At 41.0% G+C, this 21,339-nt stretch overlaps 1 protein-coding gene and 1 long non-coding RNA gene across 2 annotated transcripts in view; both read right to left on the bottom strand.

Annotated features, from left to right (window-relative positions):
* The window catches only part of MAML2 (mastermind like transcriptional coactivator 2), a 410,701-nt gene that overhangs the window by 300,607 nt on the left and 88,755 nt on the right, over positions 1 to 21,339 (bottom strand). The gene's annotated exons all lie outside the window — the stretch shown is intronic.
* On the bottom strand, positions 8,548 to 11,420 carry LOC138421096 (uncharacterized). Its single transcript, XR_011249408.1, has 2 exons — positions 9,935 to 11,420; positions 8,548 to 9,835 (listed from the first exon to the last, which is right to left on the bottom strand). It is a non-coding gene; the product is annotated as an uncharacterized lncRNA (long non-coding RNA).

Here is a 21,339-nt window from a genome sequence, read left to right as displayed (position 1 = left end):
CCATATGAGTGTGACTGAGCACAGAGCTGTGGCTTAGCACCAGTGATGGCCACAGAAGCTTCTGTACTCTAGAGGAGTTAATTTGCTCTTGACTTTGTTTTGCAGGAGGACTCATTAATGCAAGCACCAAACCTAGAGTTTTTAGGATGCATGGACTCCCTACTTTTTGTCACTTGGTATAAGACTCTAAGACTTCACTAAGAAAACTGGCTTATTTAATATTATATTTACGAAAAAGTACAAAAGTCTCAAATGTTTCCAAGTTTTCCTGAAACTGTTTACTTGAATACACTGTGAAGAAAAAAGAAAGGAAAAAAAAGTTCTTAAAAATCTCCAGGGATTAAAAAAAAAAAAAAGAAAACCCATTTACTCTTATTTTGCAATGGCCCTGGTTGTGAAATCATCAGACTGAAAAATACTGCAGGCGTGTTGAGGGTGGCTTTTAGTGACAAGATTTCCTTAAGGCTGTAAACAAACCAAATTCATTAAGAGAAGAAACAGAAGTGGCAGATTTCATCATAAAATGGAGAACACATTTTCCAGCTGAATTATAGATACAGCACAAAATGCGGTTATTTCATTTTTTAAAAACCTCAGTTTCTGCAGGCTGAAACAGAACATTTCAATTGGCTCAGATCATGAAAGCCATCTGCACCTGCTCACAAAACAGCTTAAAGAAAAAAAAAAAGTCTGCACAAAGGATTTTAACTTACACAGACAGTAAGGAATAGCCTCTGGTCCACAGGCACCCATAAAAGGAGGAGCAGTATGAAGCAAAGGAGATCATAATTTTTTAAAAACTACCAATAAATAATCATCTAAGATCAGTTTACAGCGTTATTTCTGTTTTACCTGTGGCAGCTCCACTTGACTGTTCTGGTTGTATGTTAAAAAGTTGGGCGATTAAAATTCAATTATGAGGGTTTTTCTTTTATGTAGCCTAGGGTTGAATGAATTACTGGCAGGAAACTTTAGCTCATGAACTCAATCAAAAATCCTTTCATTTGTCAGAGCTGCTTCCTGCCCCTCTCCTTTAAACATCTGCTTCTCCAGTTCAGGGACAAAACCAACTCTCTCTGTCCCTCCTTCCCTCCCTCTTTGTTAAAATAATAAGCAATCACCAAAAGTTCCCTTGCAAAAGTTACAGATTTTCTCTTAAACACACGCTTGATCCCAGTAGAGTTTATTTAATATATCTTTAATAGCTTCCTTGTATTCCTCGCTTCCTTTCCGCTTTTAAATGCTGGAAAATCTCAAGCTGACAAAAGAAGACATTTTTAAAATGCGAACCTTCGCAGGGCTAAGCCCGGTCGGTCTCCAGGCCAATTAGCTGGGAGCAAGGCGACTCGGCGGGGGAGGGGGCCGGCTGTTGGGAATCGCCTGCACTCCTTAAATGGCTGGCACTTCCTGCCAGAAAAGGCCAGCTCTGCACAAACAGAAATAGGGTGGAAAGAAAACAGGAGGCGTTGCTCAAGTTCCAAACAAGCTGCGCGTGTGTAAGCGCGCGCCGGGAGGCAGCCTAGCCGCGGCACGCGGGCCTCGCCGGAGCTTCGGCCGAGGAGCCCACCGCCCGTTCGCATTAGCCTGGGGCTGGGGGGCGCCCAGGCCGCCGCCAAGGGGTGCCCGGCCGTGCAAGTCAGGGGGAAAGCAGACAGTGCCCTTTGAACAGCCAGCCTGCGCTGAGCGCGACCTAACCCCTCCGGTCGCCTGCGCAGGCTTCTCTTTGGGAAACGAAGTGCGGGCAGACCTCAGTGACTTACTCTTTTGCCTAAAAAAATCAGGCTGGTTCTTCCTCTAGAGAAGGCTAGGTGAAAGTTTGTATAATCTGGGGGCTATGCTGCTTAATGATCGCAACCCCATTAAAGATCTTTTATTAATAAAATGTTATCACCCTTTTTGGGAATCTCAGTGTCACCCTAGAGGGAAAGACCTATTTTAAGAATGCTTACCTAGAATTTGTAAACGTTTTAAACTGCACGAAATGATGTTGCTTTAATAAGGCTGCTGCTGCTGCTGCTGCTGCTAAGTCGCTTAAGTCGTGGCTGACTCTGTGCGACCCCATAGACGACAGCCCACCAGGTTCCCCTGTCCTTGGGATTCTCCAGGCAAGAACGGTACATAATACAACCAGCTGTTGTATCATAGTAAAGCTTTTGAATGTTTTCATATCTAAGCTATGCTTGTAATTCTAAATTTAGATAAAGAAGCTTCCGGTTCTTTTACCCTTCCCTGTTCCTATGGATGGAAGAATTTGAGCTATAGTGATTAGAAAATTACTGGTATCAAATCTGCTACAGTCAATACATTCATAATTCTTACATGTTGTAATAATTTACTCTTAAGTTAAAAAAATGGGTTATGTGGTTAAAGCCATGTATTCTTATGTTAATATGAGTAATAACAGCTAATATTTCTGAGCCCTCACCGTGTGCCAACTGTGATACAAAGTTCTTTACATGCATAATTTATTTTAATCTCCACAACCCTGTCTGGAACTATGATTATGCACATTTGAAGAAACAGAGGTTTATATCTTTAATTTGCTGTAGTCCAGAGAGTTAGTATGTAGCAAAGCTGTGACTTGTACCTATCCACCTGCACTCAAAGCAGCCACCCATCCATCCATCCAATATGAAATGTCTATTATCTGGAAGACACATTCAATCAAATAGATAAGACATACACAAATCATTTTTTTAAACTTATACATCTATTTTATCAAATTGAAACATAAACACAATAAATTTTAAAAGTTTAGACATCAGAATAAAATACATACCTACTAAATCATAGACACAATAAATAGTACAAGAAAAAAAGGCAAAAGGTCAAAAAAAAAAAAAAACCTGCTAACAAGAAATCCAATACTCCTTTGACATACAAAATCTAACACTCAAGGTATTTCTCAAAAGACCAATTTTTTTCCTTGAATTTTCCAAAGAATTTTCAAAAATAAATTCAGGGAACATTTGAGAATAGCAAGTTTCCAAAACAAAACGTGCATAGCTAGATTAGTTTGTCAGTTTTGCCATTTTCTTTTTCAGTGGAAAGTTCATTGGACAAATTACAATCTCACCCCAGACAGGATGTGAGAATGTTTTTGTAAATCACAATTTATGGCATATTAATGTCATGTGAAAGTTTTCCCAAATAATCCACATGAAATTTGGTTATTAAACTTGAAATAAACTTGTTTTCATACCTATAAGCTTCAAGTAGAAATTACCTATAAATGGATTTTTAGATTTCTTTTTAGTTAAATTCCTGAGTGTGGTGAGCAAAAGGTTACATCGTTTATAAAAACTTTTGCTTTGGGCTAAAGCCAATACATCTTTGTTTTGATATTTCATCTGAAATGCATCAAGTTGGTTGCTTTACTTCAATATGACCTTGCATGGGCTATAAAAGTGTGGTCCAATTCAACTATTTCTATATTCATGTCAATCACACTATCATGCTTAATTCTTTGCATGTCACATTCAACAAAAATGTGAGGGCTCATCACATCACCATGTACTAACTATCCTAAGCACTAAAGACGAAAGTACATAAAACACAGCCCTATACTGGAGAAAGTTCCTGAGAGACCCAGAAGTAAATTCATCTTAAGAACCGGATAAGTGGCCCACATGAAGCATAACCCAAGTGTGTGGGACTCATAAGAAAAACTGACTAATTCAGGGATGGCCCTCTCCTCGACAAAGCATCTCATTTATCCATTCAACAAATATTTATTGGATTTTGAGGGATAAGCAGATATTTACAGGTGGGGAAGGTCAAAGAAGCATCATATGCGAAATCGTGAAGTTCCGAAAGGGACTTTGAGTTCAGGGACACGGGGAAAATACGTGCAAAATACAATGAGAGCACCAGGGCTCAAGCGATCCATCCTGTCCGGGTGTCAAGGAAGGCATCAAGACAGCAGAGGACTTATGAACTCCACTCCTGTGTCCACAAACTCCCCTTGTAAACCGCTAATTCCAAAAGTGGTCAAAGGTGCAGTACAGATTAAGCACTCAATCCCTTTAATATCAAACCAGTGAGAAAATTCGTGAGGCATTTCAGTAAGAGTCCGAATGCAGTCCAGTGGACCTAACTTGTTTGCTGAGAAACAGTGAAGCATTCCCACATGCACAGTAGAGAAAGTTTGGACCATACTCTCTTCAGCATCACAACCAGGAATGGAGCTACGCAAGATGGCTGAGAGATGGGGGTTCAAGGGGGGTAAGCCTGCTCTGAGGACACCATGGAGGAAGGACATGCACCCAGTTTATCTATTAAGAATGGAACCACCTCCCTCAGACCAGCAATTCTCAGACTCCTCACCCTGTCTCAGTTCTGAATTCCAAGGAAAACAAGGACATGATTCATACCCCCAGTTGCTTTTCTTTTCATGTGTAGCATGATCAAAAGAATAATTATACAGAAAGAAATTCTGCAAAGACAAAAATTGCGTGTGATTTGCCTTACATAAGGACCTCAGTGTGCTGCTGGAAACCTCTGATTTGTTCTGTTGACTGGCAGCTTCAGGTTACAAGCAGAGAACAGAAAGCCCTCATTAACATCTTCCTGGGCTCCAACAAACACAGAGTCAGCTCAACACACCACTGTGTCCTGACAAGTATATATCAGATTCAGACTGTGCAAAAAGAATTAACCTCAGTAAACAGTCTGTTGACTTCTAAGTAAAGAGAGAGATGGGTCACCCACAGCTCAGCGAAGCGACCCTGGAGAAGGAACTTGGAGAGCTTGCTAAGAGAAGAATTCTAAGATAGAAGTTCAGTGGCCGAAAAGAAAAATGTCACTATGCTTTTAAACCCTCCCACACGCTCTTGCCTAATGTCTCATCCTCCTCCTCACTCGCCAACCCACACATAGAAAGCCTAGATCAGACAAAATAAAGGGCAGATTTCCTATGGGCAAAGTTTAGCATTTCCTACTGGATGGACTGCCTGGCATCTGCTTTCCAGTTCATTTCAACCCGGTTCACTCCAAATCTTGTACACGCTGCAAGATGCTCCTGCCCCACCTCTGCAGAACAGAAAGTGGCTGAAGAAAACCACCCGCTCAGCACTGCATGTCTCACGTTAAATTCTGGACCACTGATCTCAGGTGGCTCAGTGGTAAAAGAATCCTCCTGCCAATGCAGGAGACATGGGTTCTATCCCAGCGTCGGGAAGATCCCCTGGAGAAGGAAATGGCAACCCACTCCAGTACTCTTGCCTGGGAAGCCCTATGGACAGAGGAGCCTGGCGGGCTATAGTCCAAGAGTTTGCAAAGAGTCCGACACGACTGAGCGACTGAACAGGCGCAACTGCACCATCAGTTCTGCCCTATTCCTAGTACATTTCTCCGGTTCCATTCACTCTGTCGTTCTCCTCTATGACTGTTCCACATTTTTCCTCTCTCCTCAAACCTCTAGCACCTTCTGCCCAATTCTCAGTCCCAGTTGCTGGATTACCTTGAATTCTATTTCACTGAGAAAATAGAAGCAAATAGAACGTCTATGATTCCCCCCTCCGCCGCAAGACATAATAAGCCCTTCACTCGTTTTTATACCTGCCTTCTCCAGTCTGGCCACCTGTGGCTACTGATCACCTGAATGGTGACTAGTCCACCTTGAGATGTGCTTTTGTATGTCATATCCACAGGATTTTGTAGTTTTATCAATCATGAATGTAAAATGTCTCAGAAACAATTGCTGTCTATTCAGTACATGTCTTAATAATTTGTATATATCGGGTTAAATCAAAGAACTAAAATTAATGTTTCCCTGTTTGTGTTTTCAACACAGCGACTAGAATCTTAAAATTACAGCTGTGGCCCACACTGTTCTATTGGGCAGAGCTGCGCTGTTCTCTGCTGGGACTCCGAGGCAACTGTCAGGCTCTCAGCTGAAACCGAGCCACCCCTCACCTCTCCTTGTGCATTCAACCCTTCCCTTTCTCCCACACAGGGCCTTCTCTCCAGCAATTCTCACTGCTTTCTTCTTCAGCAATTTATAATTGAATCGTTCCCATCACATATAAATATGCTGCTATACCTCCTATTATAAAGGACTCCCCCCCAAAAAAAAACCCAAAACCAAACAAACAAAAACTCTTGACCACACATCTTGATCTTGTTACCACCTTATCTCTATATAGCAGAAGTCCTCAAAAAATGTTGTCTATACTCACTGTCTCCAATTCTTCTAGTTCATCCCCTATGAATCCACTTCCCTCCCCATCCATCCACCCAAACGGCTCCTGTCAAGCAGAGTACACAGGAGCTAGCTGGAGCCAGTGGTTAAATTCAACAATTTTACAAGCTTCCTCTGAAACTATAGGTAGCTTGATGGAAGTATTTACAGCTTGGAAATTGGTACATACTACAAACCAGAAGAGCTGGTTTATTCAAAGCAGCTCTGAATGAAAATCATGACTTTCACCAAGTTTTATAATCAATTATCATCCACAGATTATCTAATTTATTGGTAGCATTTGGCAGGGACAAACACTCTCTCCTTAACTTCTTTCTCTGCTTGTCTTATGGGGCGCCGTCTTCTCTCACGTCTTCTTCACTGACAGTGTTTCTGTCTCCTTTGCTAGTTCCAGTTGATCTCTCTGACCTCTAAGTACTGGAGAGTCTTAGCACTCAGCCCAAACATCGCTCTTTTTTTTTCCTCAGTATCACTGGATATACGTCATTAATTTCTCCTATTGCTTTTATCACTATAGTATAATATAAAGCTTCTAATCAAGCATGTTATAGTTGTGTATTTGAGCTCAAAACAGTTCTAGATATCAGGTTGGTTTAGTAAACAGGAACCAAACAAACATCTTACAACAGGCTTTTCCTCATAAAGAGAATAAGATAGCCAAAGGATTTTTACTTTTGTAAGCTTGCTTTAATATTTTGTCTGATCTTTTTTCTTAAAAAACCCCCAAAAGATATAAGGATGGTGAATGGCCTCGTTACCGTTATAGGTTTGTTTGTTTTTGTTTAAGCCAAAGACTATCTACACTTCTTCTCTGGTGTTTTTAGTCTTGTGGTCCTAAATATCCAAATGTACACCTTTAACAGATTTCACCCATGAATTGCATCCAACCTATCTCCTGCCTACTTGACATCTTCTAAGTTGTCTAATTGGCATATCAAACTAAATATGTCCAAAATAAAAATTCTAATTCTCCCTCCTCCTTCTTCCCCTGTTGGCAAACATGATGTTTCAATAATATTCCTCAGCTCAAAAACGACAGTTCCAGGTACAGCCACACAGGTTGAGTTATCCTTGCTTCTGTACTTCCTTTGACACCTGACATCCAACACATTGCACTCCTAATATTCTGTCTTCAAAACATATCCTCTCTTACTTAGAATCAGAGCAAATCTTCCCAGGGGTCTACAAAGCCCTACAAAGTACCCCTGCTACCGCTCTGACCTCATCTCCCACCCATCTCCTTTAGCTTCCTCTGATCCAGCTGGAACATCTGTGTCAACAAAGATGCTCCTGGCTCAGAGGCTTTGTCCTTGCTGTTCTGCCTGAAAGCTCCTCTCCCATAAGGTCACATGGCCTGCTCCCTGACTTACTTCTGCAGAACCAACCGAAATTAATCCCCTCCATGGCAATTATCACCTTATGACACACCATCTTCACCTGTTGGTGTATTTTATCATCAGCCTAGCCTTAGCAGGCATGTTATTTGCTTTTCATTGCTGTACACCTAGCATCCATCAGAATGCTTGGCATATATTAAAAGTTCAGTCCATGTTTGTAGAATGAATGAAAAACTGATGTCATATTACCAGCTTTGGATCCTCAAGAAAGCTACTGTCACTTTCTGTTCTGTGTGAAGTATTACCTGATGGACACATTTTGAACGGCATAGTATTTGGCTTCTCACCAGGCTGCCTTTGCATACAAACTCAGTATTGAGGGTGAAACAATGAAATCTGACTCAGTTTGGAATGAACAGTGGCTCAGATGGTAAAGTGTCTGCCTACAATGCGGGAGACCGAGGTTCGATCCCTGGGTCGGGAAGTTCCCCTGGAGAAGGAAATGGCAACCTACTCCAGTATTCCTGCCTGGAAAATCCCACGGATGGAGGAGTCCGGTAGGCTACAGTCCATGAGGACACAAAGAGTCGGACACAACTGAGCGACTTCACTTCACCTCACTTCACTTCAATGACTTCAACTGTTTTCTTTTAATATTGCTTTTTTAAATGAGGGATTTCAGGGATGTCTCTGTCTGAAAGGCTTTCAATGTCATATCGGGAGTGCATGGAGGAAAACCTCGAATGGCTACAAGTGGAGTTATCCCTGGGACCATAGCCTTGGGTAATTTGTGGAGAGGTAGAGTTGGGGGTGAAAGGATCATAGGGGGCAATGAAACATGCCAAAGGTTTTAATAAGAAAATAATCTTTACAGATGACATATAGTTACCAATGGTGATTTTCAATAATGTGTTATTTATTTATCTTTCAGCTGTGCTGTGCAGCATGCAGAATCTTATTTCCCTGAGCAGGGACTGAACCTGTTCCCCTGCAGGAGCAGCTTAGAGGTTTTTTTGTTTTTAACTTTTTATTTTATGTTGTGATAGCTTTGGGTGAACACCGGAGGGACTCAGCCATGCATATATGTGTATCCATTCTCCCCCAAACTCCCCTCCCATCCAGGCTGCCGCATAACAGGAAGCTTGGAGTCTTAACCACTGGACTGCCAGAGAAGTCCAAGCAATGGTGATTTTTACCCCATAACCCCTCTTTCTTTTCTGCCATTGATTTGCACAGAAAACCAAGGTTGAAGTTGCATAATGAAAACCATATCTCCCGAACCCCTATCTCTCAAGTAAACTAAAGGTGATGGGGACTGACAAGAGGTGACTCTCATCCCCATCACCTCTGGGATTTTCACAGAGGGGAGGTCTCTATGTCTCGCCCTAGAAGTCAGACTATATACCACGACTCATACACAGTTAGCAGAAATGTGCAGTACCATTTTTTTTCTTCAATATATTGGGATAACTAGATAGGTAGGCCTGAATGTTAATGATCATTGTAACATTATTTTTATGAGGTATTACACAATCTAAATTCTTGTTTTACAACTGAATTTTGGGACTGTATTTATAAATGGGAACATGCCTGCATTGTGATTACTATTTATTAGGTTTCTAGTCAAGCCCAAAAGCCAAGTGGATTTTAACTTTCTATGGTGGTAGGAACAATCAGCTGTGATTATTCCTTTGATTTATGAAATATTAGGGGTTTCATCCACAGTTGAAAATGTTTGAGAAGCATCAGCAGAAAAAATAGGCCTCTAAATAAGGACAGAACAGGTTCCTGGTAGTATAGGAAGAACTCTCTTAGATGTGTGGCTTGGCTGATATCCATTCTGTCTTATAGACTTTGACCCATAAAGTTATGTTCTTTGTGTTGTTAGGGAATATGTGCTTTTCTCCCTTATTATACACACACACACACACACATACACACACACACAGACATATGCAGTAGATAATGAAGTTAACAAACATTTACTGAGTCCTGAAAACATACTACATGCTGTGTTGAGCTCTCTGCATAACGTAATAGTTACTAGTGACCTCCTCCATGTGAACCAAGCATTTCACATGTGTTCTATTGAATCCCCACAAAAATGAAAGCAAACCCTCAGGTAATGCTCCAGGCAGGGCACTGTTCTCAGCCGTTTCCCTTTCCTCTCTCCCCTTAGATGCTCAGCACCGTTGTGAAGTGGGTACCGCCATCGTCTCCATCTTCGGATGAGGCAGCTGAGGCACACAGCGAGGATGAGATTTGCCCAAGGCCGCATCAGCTACAAACAGTACAGCTGGGATTTAAACACAAGCAGTCTGGTTTAGGTCATGTTATTAGTCAAGTGGACCTTGCTGCCCTTTCATAGTGACCTCGAGGCAAGAGTCTTTATTACCTCCATCTTCCAGATGAGGACCCACATGAAATCCTCTGCACCAGGTTGCTCAGGTAGTAGGCAGAGGCCGGATCCAAGATGAGGCATGACGTGAAAGCCTGGGTTCTCACAACACCGCACGCCCACTCTCACAACTCCCACTATAATATCTTCTCTTTAAATGAGTACTTAGTTCCTCAAAGTCTACTGGTGTGCCTTCAAATTATTTTGCATAATCCCCCAACCACAGAAATACCCAAGGCTCTGCCTATAACAGATATTCAGTATGGGAAAGAAACTCATATAAAGAGTGATTTTGCATGGAAGGCAAAGATGATTAAAAAAAAACCACAACAACTCGGCAACACCACAGCTTCCCTTTGCTTCTGAGAAAAGGCCTATGAAAACTGACTTTGAGTTTCTGGATCTTCCTTTGCTTTGCACCACTGGAGGTGAATCAATGCTAAAACAACTATAGCCACCACCGGAGATATGCTGATTTAACATGACAAATGCCAAGGAATTTAGACATTAAATTGATCTTGGAAGCTAAGCTCCCCTTCTTTAACTCCGACAGAAAAGGAATCACAAAATTCACAAGCGGTAGAAATCTTGTCTAGAGTATAGGTGGGGCTTGTCATTTACTAAAGGCAGATACTTATCTCCAGTGCACTTTTGTTTACCAACCAAGCAGCTAAGGCTGTTGTTCCTGTACTCAGTGGAATGCTGCCTCTTTATAATGTCTTTGGCAGGATTATTGCTGGCAGCACACAGATAGATTGGCCACCAAAATGTGTCTAAAAGGTTTGGAGGCTCTTTTAATATCTTTCTCTTGGTTGAGAAGTAAAACCTGGGATGTAAACCCTATTTCCCCTCGAGAAAATGGGCAGCTCTTCCGGCACATGTTTTAAATGATTTATATTGTCTGACAATGGAAAGGTAAATTCTCTCACAGGATTTACGGCATGATTCTCGGCCATCTGAGTTTTGTTGATTTCACCTTGTCTCATTGCTCAGAGAATTACAATTAGATAAAAACACCTAATGTCAAGACATCCAATAACCCCAGCACGGGGCATGGTGACTGTTACAAGCATGTTTCTCTGTGAAAATCACCAAAGATTATACATAGCTACCATGCCCTCCACCATATACACATTTTGACACTTTCAGACATATTTAAGGAAGAGATGATAAACTCTTTAACAAGGTAACAGGAATAAATACAATATGCTGAAAGAATCATCCAAACAATTTTTTTTTTTTTGAGATTAAAACTCACGTGGGAGTCGTGAAGGAATTTTGACAGGTCCTCTTAAGATTATTTTAAACACATCGGTAAATTTATTTGAGGTTAAATAACGGCAAAAATCCATTTACAAAAACAAAAATAGTCTTTTGAGACTGTCACTCAAGATAAAGTTTGACTTAATCTATGTAAATAGAGATAGCACTTTCTAGAAAGAGTTATAAAGTCAGTCACACACACAAACCTCAGTGGTGGCTCAAAAACATCCTTTGTTGCCGGACGTGAGAAAAACACACTCGCTTCTAAAAAAAGCCATAGGAAGGAAGTGGAAGAACCCCGGGGGCGAGTGGGAGTGTGAAAGGAATGCTGGAGCTCTTCCTTTTTTTTTTTTAAACATGTATGCTTGCTGTGGTCCTTAATAGTAGGGCAGTAGTTCAAGTGAGCAAAGTAAAATCGTTGTGATTTTTTTGTTCCTATTCTGTAGGTGCACTATCAGCCAAATAGATTTGAAAATCCTGATCAAAGTAAGTTGATACTCCGGCATTAAATTGCCCCAGGGTTAAAATGTTTTTCTAAAAAATCAAAGGAAGTCAAACACCTGCATTTGATTCTCATTTCACACATCTCAAAACAACTTAGATTGCCAAAAAAAGTATTAAAAGTCATCCAGGAGTGAACACAGGTAAGCAAAGCCTTGTGCTGACAATTTGCTATGTCACACAACCAGCTGTATCTGTTAGGGGAGAAACTGAAGTCTCTTTTGAAAACACAAATGTGGTCATGCCTCTTCTTACTTAAAATCCTTTGATACCTTCTCATTGTGCTAAGGCTCAACACAAAATGATCAATATGACTTACAGAGCTCTTCATGACCTGACTGCAGCATAGCTGTCAAGCATGTCACCCTAGCTCATATGGGTTGAACGCGTCTTATATTCAGCACAAAAATTCTTTCAGTTAACCCCACAACAGTTGAGGTGGAGAGTCTCATTGCTCCCATTTTTCCGAAGAGGGATTAGAGAAGTTGAGTTACTTGCTGAAGAACATGAAGCTGGAGAATGCTGACATCAGACACTGTTTACTGAGGAAATCAATACCCATTCCCGCTCCCTTCTCACTGGGCTGCCTCCAGGATCACAGCTGGTAAATCTACATTCTCACTTTCCCAGCTTTCCTTACTATTTGGGTTGTGTTCTGGCCAATGATACACAGGCAGAAGTTCACCAGAGGGTTTCAGAGAAGCTTCTAACTTTTTTGATAAAGAACTTGGCATTGTACACCTTTCCCTGCCCTCTCCCTTCCAATGGCACCGTCATGCCCAGGACCACTTGCGACACAGACATGACGAAGTGATACTTAGGAAAGCCTGTGATGAACTCGTGAGTCTTGCACCAATCCTGAACTGCTTATTTTTAGTCTTTTTGTTTTGTGGGGACAATACATTTAGACTATTTATCCTCCTCGTTTTCCTGGCTCAAATGGTAAAGAATCTGCCTGCAATGCAGGAGACCCAGGTTCGATCCCTGGGTTGGGAAGATCCCCTGGAGGAGGGCATGGCAACCCACTCCAGTCTTCTTGCCAGGAGAATCTCTGTGGACAGAGGAGCCTGGTGGGCTACAGTTCATGGGGTTGCAAAGAATCGGACACGACCGAGCAACTGACGCACACACTGTATACTTGCCTGGAGAATCCCAGGGACAGAGGAGCCTGGCGGGCTACAGTCCATAGGGTCCCAAAGAGTCAGACATGACTGAAGCGACTTGGCACGCACGCACGCACAGCCCCGCCAACCTCTAAGTTCCTCAAAACTACCATGTTCTTCCTGCCCTCAAACCTTTACTCTTTCCTCTGCCTGGAGGAATTTCCTACTTATCCTTCAGATCTCAGTTTAAATATCGTCTCCTCAGGGAAGCTTTCTTGATCTTCTTACATCTTCCAGACAAACTGTGTTTCCCTTCAATTTATTCACAAAAACCTATACTTGCCCTCTGCAGCCATAATCACAATTACAAACAAATGAGTATTTAATGCTCATCTTCCCATGCTACTTGGTAAGCTCAGGAGGTGAAAAATTGTGTTCTGATTGGATAGAGTAGGCCATCAATATGTATTTATTGAATTAATCAATAAATATCAGCTAGATATTTATTCTTGAGCTAGACATAAGAGGTCATTTATCTTACACAGCTGAAACCACATGGCATGCCAGGCTGGAATATGTCTTGTTAGACTCTGTGAGCTGCCATAAATCTCTCAACAGAAAGGAAGGAGGGAAACTGAGCTGCCGAGGCTGAGTGTAAAGACAGAGGCAATCCCAGTAAGAAAGAAAAGAATGCTTCCAGTCCCAAGATAGTGGTAGTCCCAGAAATAGAGAAATACACCAAGAAGAAAACAGTAAGAGCAGGATGGGAGCCGTCAATGAAAGCAGGGAGGGCCTTGTAAAGACAATTTTCAGGAGGCCAAATATAGGCACAATGGAGTATTTTCTGCATCTCAAGTTTTGCATTAGGCATTTTGGAGATTTTCCTGGGAAAACATATCCAACTATATAGTGGAGTTGTAGGAAAATGTTTCAGTTTATAGAAACTTTTCTTATTACCAAGTTTCTTGTAGCCCATCTATTCTGTAAGCAAGAGGTAACTGGTTTGTATCATCGTTTTAAAATCACAGCTCTTTGTGTCATTGTAACACTCTTTCATCACCATGAAAGTGATCTTTTTATATTCCTTTCTCCTCCATTAGGGGCTTTCCTGGTGGCTCAGTGGTAAAGAATCTGCCTGCCAAGTAGAACAGGCTTGATACTTGGGTGGGGAAGATTCCCTGGTGAAGGAAATGGCAACCCACTCGTGTATTCTTGCCTGGGAAATCGCATAGACAGAGGAACCTGGCGGGCTACACTCCATGGCATCGCAAAAATGTCAGACACACCTTAGCGTCTGAAATAACAACTCTTCCATTAGACTATAAACTTGAAGGTAGGAATCTTGTACTTGTTTAATTTTGGATTTTCATCACAGAGCAAGTGCCAGCACAGAATATGAATTCACTCTATTGTATTATAATGAATCAACAAAATGCATAGGGATGTCAGGCATTTGGTAAATACACATCAAATCGAATCTTTGATACATGACTTGGAATTGTGTCCCTTTCAAGGTATTTTGTTCAGCGAGCATAGTTAAAAGAGCCTACAATCCACCAAAGTCTGCATTATATACAGAAAAACTAGAAAGGAGTCTGAATTTTCGAGACAATATGAATTGAAATGGCAATCTTTTTATCATGTGCATACCTCAAGTACAAAAACAACTCAAAACTTGCAATTAAAAAAAAAAAACTTACAAAATTTCTCTGCTCACCAATTCTGACCATCCTCTATTTTCTATTAATTCTGTGTCCTGAGGGTGATGGGAAAAGAAGAATGTAAGAAAGAGTAGATTGAGATGAAGAGCAAAGACCATGAAAGGGAGGGTGAGAACTGGAGAAACAACAGAAAATACAAAGAATGAATAGTCAATTCACCCTTATTTTCTCTGGTCTGATAAAAATGCATGCAGATCCTAATTTTATGGCCTACTCAAACTTCATAAGTTATTTAAAAAGAAATTAATTTAAAGCTAAATGCCTTCGATTTTTACAACCAACATGCTTGTGACTTTGAATCTTTTAGTCCTGTTCATCAAAACCATCAACCAAGTACTAGAGGAACAGAATACCCTTAGTTGATGATGAATACAATCTATTTCCTCATGTACAGAAAGTGAAACTTTTTTTAGTGTACATCATAATCTACCTGTGTCATAAATATGCTGTGTTTCATTTGCATAATGTACTAATTAAATACACATTGATATGAATTCAGTTAACCTGAGTGGCTTGTAGAAGTGTGAATGGAATCAAGTCCTGATACGGTAATGACAAAAAACATACTGGTAGTGAGAAAAAAAAAGTTTGCTTTAAATAGCTGAATTATTGTTTTCTAGTTTAAAACAGAGTGAAACTGAAAGAGGCAGCTTGAAGAAGTTTACACGTGTTTGAAACCCACATCCTGTTGTTATCCACCGTGCTGGCACGGAGGAGATGAATGTTCTCAATAGGGTCCCGTTAGCTCTTATTTGCAGAAGGCTCCCCCCAAAAAAGTCACATCCACACTCACGCCCCCTCCACATGGCTGGGCAATGGTCCAGGCATCACCACCGAGGAGCCTCATTTACTGAGTAAACATCTAAGCCCAAGAATACAGTGGTCTAACTCAGTAAGCTCAGACCTTAAGTTTAAAAGATTCTCCATGCTTCATTCCGGCCGCTATCAGCAGATTCCAAATCACTCATGAGCTCAGGCCCATCGGCCTAAGGCTTAAAAGACCTTATAATTATAACCAGAGAAGGCTAATGGCAGTCAGCTGCTGAGAATAAGAGCAACATTAGAGTACCCAGACTTTTGTTCCTGTTTATTTATTTATTTGGTTGAAATGCATGTGTTGTTGCTTCAGGCAGATGTTGGTATCCTAGCCTTTTGTACAGGAAGCTGTAGAAAGAGGAGGGGGGATGATTGGTAGGAAGCAGGAGGAAGGCTTGTTGGGTGGGAGCAGAGAATATTTTATAGGCCAAATGACGTTTTTTATTGTTGTTGGCCCAACAATTTAAAAACAAAAACAAAAACACTATTTGTAGCTCTGTTCAGCACCGTTTCAAAAGGGTGAAAACAATCCTAACAACCTGAGAATCCAAAGAATTGCAGATTGTTGTTTTAAACTTTAAAATGGCTGTATCTTGAATTTCCTCCTTTATGTTATTCTATTTAACAAGCACTGACGCTTCCTAAGCTACTGCATGTCTTTTTAATTTTCTAAGAGGGGACTGGCCCCCTTCAAGATGTTCCACCAACTCAGCCCTGTTTTTCTCAGATGTTTCTTCGTTTGCTTCTTCTGAAAAGCATGTGTTGATAGACTACAGCGACTTGATTAAGATTTATTTTTTAGACAGTGTTTTCCCCTTGCAACTGTGAGCCGGCCTCACTCAGATGGGAAACCAGGGCAAATGATTCTAATGCTTCAAGCTTCCATCTCAATAACCCTTTAAAATGAAAACTGTAGAGAGTGAAATGAAAAATTTGTTTGCATCTGGAAGCGTTTACACACAGAGGTGTCCTTAGCTTCAGTTGTTTGTCTAGAATTTCCATTTCTGAACCGACTTTCTCCAGTGGGGGTGCCGAAGACAACTGTTGGCAAAATCCTTTTTTTTTTTTTGCAAAAATCCAGGGGCTCCTTCAAGTTTAATCAGGCTGGAAAGGCTAACCATGACTCATAAGATTCCCCCGACACACACACAAAAGTCAGAAGTCAGAAGGAAAGCCAATCTCTGATTGCCCAGAGCAGCCACTGGCTTAACTGACAAGTCAGCGTATTGTCATCAAGCCAGTTTCCTGCTTGGAAGACCTTGACTCCTCTTAGCAAAGGTGTCAGCACCTCTTTTCCCGAACAATCTCAGCATGAATGACAGGGCCTGAGTCCAACAGAAGATGTCTTTAATCTTTTTATGGTTCAATATAAAGGTTACCTGAAAAAAAGCCTTAGGATATACTTTCAAGATACTGACTTCTGATTTTTTTTTAAAACATCAGTGTGTCATGTTTGGATCTGATCATTCTTTTAAAGAAGAAGGGCTGCTGGACATCCACAGAGACAGTGTATTCAGCAAAACTTCCTATATGTTGATGTTTGGTAGAAACCAATGCAATACTGTAAAGCAATTATCTTTTTTTTTTAATTTTTTATTTTTTTTATTTTTTAAATTTTAATATCTTTAATTCTTACATGCGTTCCCAAACATGAACCCCCCCTCCCACCTCCCTCCCCATAACAGCTCTCTGGGTCATCCCCATGCACCAGGGACACCGGTACCCATCCCTAAAGGCTTGTCAATCAAAGGACTCTTCTGAAATGCAGTTCTGACTTGGCTTGGGTATGTGGTCACTCTGTGTGGTGTGTTTGTGTTGGGGGCCATGTAGAAGAGTCTAGAAGGACGGGGGTAGGAAGAAGAAGGAGCAAGAAGAGAGGACATCTCAAACTGGAGGTGCCCCATAAGACCCAGATGATGCTGGAAAAACTAAAGTTTCTTCACGAACGAAGAGAGTGGCAGGCACTCTGCCACCCCACACCCCATTTCCAATGCTCTTCCCCGTTGCCCGGCCCTTCGTCCTACTTTGAATGGCAATATGGTACCTGGAGTTTGAGACTATGAGAGAAAGGAGAGGAGCATCACAGAGATACTGATACTGAGCCTTGATATTATTGAGCTACTCAATCAAATACCAATGATGACCTATCTCCAGAAATACGGTAAATGTGAGAAGAAACGTCCCTATTTGTTTTAAGCACCATCAATCAGTGTTGGGTTATTTGCAGCCTCCCGTTTGAGCACGCTCCAAGAGATGGTGAAGGGCAGGGAAGCCTGGCGAGCCGCCAGTCCGTGGGGTCACAAAGAGTCAGACATGACTGACCAACGGAACAACAACAAACCCTCCCCCCTCAAAAAAAAAAAATTGATTTGGTAGGGACAGCAGACCAAATAAGTTTTTTGAGGGATTTCCCTGGTGGTCTAGTAGCTACGACTTCACCTTCCACATGAAGAAAAAAAAGTCTTAAAAAAAAGTTATCTAGTCTTAGAAAACTTTGTGGGGAAAGGACAGCTTTGAAAAATTCAAGTGAAGCCTAATATTCTTTAGAAGGTAAAACCAATTTATCATGTCCTGCGTGTGTGAGCTTATTCTCTCAGTTATATCCGACTCTTTGCGACCCCACGGATTGTAGCCCACCAGGCTCCTCTGTCCATGGGATTCTCACATTTACCATATTTCTGGAGATAGGTCATCGTTGGTATTTGGTTGAGTAGCTCAATAATATCAAGGCTCAGTATCAGTGGAATAGATTTCCATTTCCTTCTCCAGGGGATCTTCCCAACCCAGAGATCAAACCTGGGTCTCCCGCACTGCAGGCGGACACTCAGACTTTTACGTCTGCAACAACTTAGCATTGTTACACCATCCCCTAGTTCACGACATTTATTTAGAGGAAGGACAAGACGTATCATATAGTTGTCACTATGCAATTACTTTTTTTTGACTGCATATATTTTTACCCAAGTTTCTAATCTTATTTTTCTGTATAAGGCAAAGATATCAGCTAATGGGATGCTTGGCTTATCCTCCGTCCTTTTTATAATACTGGACCACTATCAGAGAATTTTAAGAGAAATGTAACATAAGGAATGGAAAGGGCAAAGCAGTCTTATGTGGTCACTTGCAACGTACATGACACAGCAAGCTACTTCAACTCTCTGAACCTCATAGGGCTCATTTATAAAATGAAGAGTTCAATTAGGTCATTCTTTCAGTTTTATGTTCTAAAAAGTTTGATTATAAGCAACCATGTTGTATAATCACAGACAGCTGTATAATCCTGTTTTTGACTAACAAGGAAGATGTCATAGTTCTAATCCATCACCATGAACAAAAATTTAAATTGTAAAACTTATATTCGATAGAGTCAGAGTTCATAAAAATCAATGACATTCTCTGGCTCAAAGAGCCACTTCCCTCCTGATTGATGATTCTCTGATAGTGTTTTCAAAAGGTGGTCTGTAGTCCGTGCATCTGGCTGGGTCCCACTCAAGAGGTACTGGCCAGAATTTCTGGGATGTCACTCAGAAATCTGCCCTGTTCACCAGCATCCTGCGACATACTGACCTACACCAAAGTCTGAGCACCACTAATTGGACCTAAGTGTCACTAAAAGTGAAATTGAGATGTAAGTAGACTAAAATTATATAGAGGGTGTGATCGTCAAGGGCTTCCCAGGTGGCTCAGTGGTAAAGAATCTGCCTGCCAATGCAGGAGATGTGGGTTCGATCCCTGGGTCAGGAAGATTCCTCTGGAGAAGAAATGACAATCCACCCCAGTACTGCCTGGAGAATCCCATGGACAGAGGAGCCTGGCAAGCTACAGTCCATGGGGCTGCAAAGAGTCAAACACGACTTTACACATGATGATCAAACAAAATGCTCAGTCACAAAGTCAGCTCTTTATTTTTCTAAATGTGCTGACTTAAAGTAATGTATAATGTTCTCATAGATAAGATTAAACTTGACCCTCAATGCATTCTTGATTGCATACTTAGAATTCACAGAAATCAAAGTAAAAAACTTCCCCAGGATTCTGATTCCTGCTCATTTTGTTTCCTCTTGTTTTTCTCTTCCTGTTACCATTTGTTTTCATTTAAAACATTTAATCCATGTTTTAAAAACCCTTGTTTTAATGCTCTATTTCATCTGCCACCCCAGAAATGGCAAGTTTTTGGTTGCAAGTGCCATATTTTTATGGCTTACTATAATCTCATCTGCCTGCACTTTCTGGCTTGTTTTCAATACTGTCATCCATTAATAAACCAAAGAATTTGCATTTACTTTGCATCTATGTGTTTATAGATCTTTACATGGCTAAGTATGACAGTAATCATTATACTGCTCCTCCAGGAGTTAAAAGTTTGAAAATTCCTATTCTAGTTTGTGTATTTTATTGGATTGAGTATATTATGGTATTATCATATCTACATAAACAATTTACTTCTTAAGATTACTTTATTCACCCTTAGTTTAGTTGTACTATCACATCTTTAACCAATTGTGGTTTATTCAGTTTTATCACAAATCAGTAAAAATAAAATGTTCTGTAAAATCCCATGTCTAATTCAGGTATGTTTTGAATCTGCTTCCTATGGCTGTTAAAAGTTGGAGCTAGAGCTGTAAGAGAACAATACTGCTTGCTAATGTTTCAAAGCCAATAAGACCATTTGAAAGGCAAGATAAAACAAACCAAAACAAACACATTGAGTAAAAAAAAGGCTGAAGCCCTTATAATTCCAACCATTTAAGAGCGATATTAGTCATTGTTATTTCATCACAGTAATATGTTTGGCATTTCTAAAGTGTTTCTCAATCAAAAAATGTCCATGTATCTTGCAAAAAATCAAACTATTAATGAATCATCCAGAATGCCATAAAAGGAAGTCGGATGTCCACTGTGAAGGATGAAGACCACAGAGGCAGATGAGCCCACACTGTGACCTGCATGCCCCTCAAGGGAGAGCAAAGACGGTCCTGAAAGAAGCGGAAAGTAGAGCGGGGTTCTGAGAGTTCACACACCTGTAAGCACAGCAGAAATCCCTTCAGTCTGTACTTTGTCTCTGCAGGTGTGGAGGGAGACTGTGGTGGCACAAGAGCACTTGGAGCAGGCCAAGTGGTTGGTCTCATTAAAAGGGGACCCAAAAGGCAGGAGATGAATTAGGAGTTTGGGATTAACAGAAGCACAATACTATATATAAAACAGATAACCAAAAAGGACCCACTACATAGCTCAGGGAAACATACTCAGTATTTTGTAATAACCTCTAAGAGAAAAGAATCTGAGATACACACACACACACGCATAATTGAATCATTTTGTTGGACACCTAAAACTAACACAACATTGCAGATCAACTATACTTCAATAAAAAATAAATACAAATACAAAAACAAAAATGAAAGGGCACCCAATTTGGAATCAAGAGACTTGACTGTGTGTATCCTTATTTCTTAGTTGCGTAACCTTGAGCCCGTTGAAATCTCCCGGATAGAGACTATGTTTGCCCTCATAAAAGATCTGTAACAGTGTGCTAACATACTTCCTTCTCGGGGCCTTTCTGAGAGAAAATTGAGATAATGTATGAAAATCCCTGTGAAGTAAATGTTGGTTCTGACTGTAATTCACAGAAGAGCCGGATCACTTCCCTGGATCCTGTAACCTGAGTTGTGGCCACGTGTACCCGCGTGTCTCCTGCCTGGGCTGTCTTTCCTACATTTGCCCACGTTTGCCTCAGCAACTCTGCATCCCCATGGAAACTGGCTGGGTTTGTAAAGCCTCCTCGTACACCAAGGTGTTGCCAGCTGTCGCTGAATTGGTTACAAAGCGAGGACCCCACCAGCTCATGTCTTGTATGACCCAGACCCCCTACTCAGTTTCGTATCTGGAAACTCTGACTCTTGCGTGCTGCAGGAGAAAAAAGGATCTCCAAACCAATACCTACCTCTGGCAAGAATGTGCAGTGGAACAGACTGAGGCAAAAATAAGTCATTTGAAC

This window comes from Ovis canadensis, chromosome 15, assembly GCF_042477335.2.
Source record: "Ovis canadensis isolate MfBH-ARS-UI-01 breed Bighorn chromosome 15, ARS-UI_OviCan_v2, whole genome shotgun sequence".
NCBI classification, from domain to species: domain Eukaryota; kingdom Metazoa; phylum Chordata; class Mammalia; order Artiodactyla; family Bovidae; genus Ovis; species Ovis canadensis.
Note: the sequence above shows the minus strand (reverse complement) of the source record. Positions and strands in the feature narration are given on the sequence as shown.